The sequence below is a fragment of the Lynx canadensis genome, chromosome X (genome assembly GCF_007474595.2).
Source record: "Lynx canadensis isolate LIC74 chromosome X, mLynCan4.pri.v2, whole genome shotgun sequence".
Classification (NCBI taxonomy): domain Eukaryota; kingdom Metazoa; phylum Chordata; class Mammalia; order Carnivora; family Felidae; genus Lynx; species Lynx canadensis.
This window is the reverse complement of record NC_044321.2, coordinates 38,115,734-38,121,222: the sequence shown is the minus strand read 5'-3', so window position 1 is coordinate 38,121,222 and position 5,489 is coordinate 38,115,734.

Below are 5,489 nucleotides of genomic sequence, written 5' to 3'. Positions count from 1 at the left end.
GTCTCTCTCTGTCTCTCAATCATAAATAAAAACATTTAAAAAATTAATTAAAAAAAAAGAGGAGCCAAAGGGATAATTACTGTCTTGAAATATATAATAGGATTTTCATGGAGATGACGTGGGTCATTTTTCTTTATTTTCTTAGAAGACAGAAGTACAGTAATAGATTTAAGTTAAAATTGCAAGAAGTGAGATCTTCATCAGAAAGAAAAGTCTTTTAAGAGCAAACACTGGAAGAGGCCTCCAGTGGAAAAGATAAGGGCTCTCTACATAGGGAACCTTGAGAAAGGAACAGAATAACAACTCGGGAGCGGTGGAGGCAATTCCCCAGTGAAGGTCAAGCAAGACAGATGATTTCTGGGGATGTCTCTTCATTCTAGTAAGAGATAACAAGATTCTGAGCGTAAAGAGTGTGTCACATGTCATGGCCCAAACTCAAACTGCTGTTGTGCCTGACAGTCACTGGGTCACTGGGAAAACTCATCAGGCCAAAGCACAAAGGAAAGCTTGGGTATCAAGCATTTGGAAAGTAAATGCTTCTTGTTTTGAAGGGATGAGAGGACAACAATGGGAGAAATACCTACATTACTTTTCCAGTCTTGAAGGAAGCAGTGGGACCATGTTTTGGGTTTCTATTCTGATTCTGTCATTTACTAGCTGAGTGATTAGGCAATTGACTGAACTTCTCTGAGCCTCAGTTTTCTGGTCTGTCAAATGGGCATTATAATATATCTACCAAAGAGATTTTAGGAAGACTAAATGAGGGAAAGGAAGGTGGGCCTACACGTGACAGACACTCAGGTAACGGTATTCCCTTTCCTCCAAGCAAACCATGAAACAGGCTGCATTTGATTTGAGATGTTTTCATGCTGCCATGAACTGGCCTGAGTGACACCTCCCTGAGAATGTGCCCTCTATGCCTACGTTTGCTCCCCCACCCACCGTATTCATATCCCCACCCCAAATTTACATTTGAGTGATCCTTCAACAGATGTTGGGTGAATAAGACGTGCTCCTACTCTCAATGACAAGAAGAAAACAGACACAAAGAGACCATTATAAGCATGTATTTGTTTGTTTGTTTCTTTTGAGAGAGAGAGACAGAGAGAGCGAGCGGGAGAGGGGCAGAGAGAGAAGGAGATTGAGAATTCCAAGCAGGCTCTGCTATCAGCATGAAGCCCGATGCAGGGCTCCAACTCATGAACCGGGAGATCATGACCTGAGCCGAAACCAAGAATCGGACGCTTAACTGACTGAGCCATGCAGCAGCCCCCCCGCCCCCGAAACCATTATAAAACAACATGAAAGCCCCATGAGACATGTTGAGAGCGGCCAGCAGACCTTATGGTCATGACATGCTTGGCAAGGTGGCAGGTGGTAAATCTGAGCTATAAGCTGTGCTTTCTGCTGGCCTGGCTGCACTTTGATTGGGTAGGTGCTCCTGGGGACAGGTGCCTCCGTATTGTTAACTCCAAAGACACGGCTCTAATGGTGGAAGATACGCTGTTGGTAGTGATTGATGCTTTTGGACCAATTGGGTCCTTTTTCCTTCTCAGATTATCCTACTTGGTCCCTTATAAGATGGATATGGTGGCGATCTCTCCAGGGCCATCTAACCTCATCCTAGAAAGAACCACTCATCCTTAGTATATATCGTGGAAGATCATTCAGATAAATGAATTACGGTTGGCTGTGAGCTACAGGATCACAAATTCTTTCCCTCCCACCAACAGGTGTAGTCTATTTTTGCACCCTTTGAATTTGGGTTGGCCTTGTGATTTGCTCTGGCTAATAGGAAGTTAGCAAACAGGATGCTTGAAAAGCAGTTGCTATTTCAGCTAACCCCATTCTAGACCAGCCAGCCCACAGCCAACAGGCATCCGACCCTAGACCAGGGGTTGGCAACTATTGTTTACTAGACAGCTGCCTGTTTTTATAAATAAAGTTTTATTGGAAAGCAGCCATGCTCATTCATTCACTACCTATGGCTTCTTCAGTACCATACTTGCAGGGTTGAAGAGTTGTGACAGAGACTGTATGGCCTACAAAACCTAAAATATCTACTATTTGGCCCTTTTCAGAAGAAGTTTGCTGACCTTTGCCCTGGACACATAAGCAAGCCCAGCCAAGACCAGCAGAAGAACCCCCCTAGCCTGTCCCAGCCCAAGATGCCAATCCATAGAATTATAAGCTCAACAGTGATTGGGGCGCCCGATTGGCTCAGTCGGTTAAGCATCCGGCTTCGGCTCAAGTCATGACCTCACAGCTCGTGAGTTCAAGCCCCACGTTGGGCTCTGTGTTGACAGCTCAGAGCCTGGAGCTTGTTTCAGATTCTGTCTCCGTCTCTCTCTGCCCCATGCCTGCTTGCACTCTGGATCTCTCTCTCTCTCTCTCTCTCTCAAATATAAAGAAACGTTAAAAAAAATTAGTATATAGGCTAAACAATGATTGCTTTAAGCAGCTTAATTTTGGAGTAGTTACTTGTAGAGCCAAAACTAACTGGTACAGTCACATGAGGATTTCTTAGAGAAGTTTGAGAACGACATGTAGCTGAAGGAAGGTTCAGAAGTCAAATGAAGCCAGTGCAATATTTTTGCCGTTAGCCTTTGACAGTGTTTTGGAAGAGGAAATTGATTTATTTTCATAATATCTCCGCACACATATATGAATTGAAAACAGAGCAATTTGTTACCGGAGTTATACATACGGTCCCACCCCTGTTAATCTATGAACACCTATAGACAGATTACATAGTTGGAGGGCACAGCCATCAGAGATAGAGAATTTGCAAATCAAGACCCTCGGATATTAAATTTTGACAAAACTTTTGTTAAAACCGGCGAGACTCGGCTTTTCACGATAACTATGAATACTGAGACGTGGTCATTAGCATACACCTAACCCAAAACTTAAAAAAAGGCTGTTAGGTGGTTTTTTAGTGTCTCAAGGAGAGATCGTCTGTGTGGTAAGAAAAATGAAGATCTTCTGTTTAACTCCCCAAAAGCAGATGTATTATTTCTATTTCAGCAAGTAGCACTATACTTCCCCGGTCCCATACTCCGGGCCCCCAACTTCTCACAAGGACAATGCCTTTGGGAGAAAAGATCACTTCATCATGTCTATGCAAATTGCTTCTTCTTTTTGTTTTTTTTTGCAAATTGCTTATTCTTAATCATTCTTTGTGTCTGTTTTGCAAAAGTTCAAGTAAACATAGAGACCACGTGTGCGTAGCTAGAACTAAAAGCCTGAAATACTGATTGGTCAGTTGATGGATTTCCTAAACCAACATTTATCCAGGTGTATGTGAGAAAATAAGGAATTGTGATTCCTTCCATTGTGTAAGGGACTAAAGCCAAAAGTTACATAAAACCATTCAAGGAATTGTCATTAAATCTAAGTTTGGTGCCCACAGTTCTTGGAGCCCAGCCCAAAGTTAAAACGTCTACATATGAACTGGTGGGGGGGGGGGGCGTTACATAATTCAGCCCATAAGACCAGGCTACTGTAAATCCGTGTCCCTCTGTCACGCTCTAGTTCACTCGTTACACTACTAGATTATGCTTAGAAGTTCCTTCCTGTTGGGGAGCCTGGGTGGCTCAGTTGGTTGAAGGTCTGGCTTCAGATCAGGTCATGATCTCACAGCTCCTGAGTTCCAGCCCCATGGGGGGCTCTGTGCTGACAGCTCAGAGCCTGGAGCTTGCTTTGGATTCTGTCTCTCTCTCTCTCTCTCTCTCTGCCCCTCCCCGCTCACGCTCTGCCTCTGTCTCCTTCAAATATAAAAAGTAAACATTAAAAAAAAAAATTTAGGGGCACCTGGGTGGCTAAGTCAGTTAAGCATCCGACTTCAGCCTAGGTCATGATCTCGCGCCATTCCCGAGTTCGAGCCCCGCGTCGGGCTCTGTGCTGACAGCTCAGTCTGGAGCCTGTTTCAGATTCTGTGTCTCCGCCTCACTCTCTGCCCCTCCCCCGCTCGCACTCTGGCTCTATCTCTCAAAAATAAACATTAAAAGATAATAAATAAATAAATAAATAAATAAAATGTTAAAGAATTTTTTAAAAATTAAAAAGAAAAAAGAAGTTCCTTCTTGTTAAGAGAAACAAACAAGACACAGAAAGACAAGTTCTGCATGATCTCATTTATATGCAGAATCTAAAATAGTCAAACATGCAAAAGCAGAGAATAGAATGATGGTTGCCAGGGACTGGGTGGAGGGGGAAATGGGAAGGTCTTGGTCAAAGGGTACAAAATTTCAATAATGCAAAAGAACGAAGTTCCGTAGATCTATTGCACAACCTAGAGCCTACGATTAACAATACTGAGCCGCATCCTTAAAAATTTGCTAAGAAAATAGATCTTATGTGAAGTGCTTTTACCATACAAGGAAAAAGAAAATAACAAAGAGAGTAGGAGGAAACTTCCCGAGGTGATAACCAAGTTGATGGCATTAATAACACATCAAATTGTATACATTAAATATCTACAGCTTTTTGTAAACAGACAAAGACATATTATACAACACTAAAGTGATTTTTGAAACCCTCCTTCTTTGGGTGAAGACCTTGTCCCTTTAAGTATCTTGTTACAAATATTACTTGTGGGAGGAGCAAGTTATGTAAACAATAATGCACAACCATATATCTCAGGATTTTCTTACTGTTTTGCCAAAGAGTGTAACTGATTGCATAGTTTCAGGGTGAATCCCTTCCATTAGTCAGCAAGAAGTGTCTGTTTAGCCCTTACTCTACAAAATATTACTACTGACAATTGATCGTGGCTACGATTTGTTGAATACCTACTAAGCGATTGGTTTTTTGTGTATGCTATTTTAACACTTAGCAATTGTAGGAAGTGAGTTTTACTGTCTCCATTTTGCAGGTAAAAATCCTGAGACAGAAAAGTTTATTAGCAGGGTGTCTGAATGGCTCAGTTGGTTAACGGACAACTCTTGGTTTCATTTCAGGTCACGATCTCATGATTCGTGAGTTCAAGCCCTGCATCGGGCTCCGTGCTGACAGCACGGGGCCTGCTTGGGATTCTGTCTCCTCTCTCTTTCTGCCTCTCCCCGACTCACACACTCTCCCTGTCTCAAAAATAAATAAATAAACACTTAAAAAAAAAAGAAGAAGGGGCGCCTGGGTGGCTCAGTCGGTTAAGCGTCTGACTTTGGCTCAGGTCATGATCTTGCAGTTCACGAGTTCGGGCCCCGCGTCAGGCTCTGTGCTGACAGCTCAGAGCCTGGAGCCTGCTTCCGATTCTGTGTCTCCCTCTCTCTCTCTCTGCCCCTCCCCTGCTCGCTCTCTCTCTTCCTCTCTCTCAAAAGTAAGTAAGCATTTAAAAATATTTTTTTTAAAGAAAGAGAAGTTTATTCGCTTGTCCAGATGTACAGCCGGTAAATTTAAATCCTGGTCTACTTGTTAGTACTTCCTCTCCTCTCGATTTCGGAACTGATTCTGACAAAGATTTTACTCTCAGGAACCTGGCATGCTAC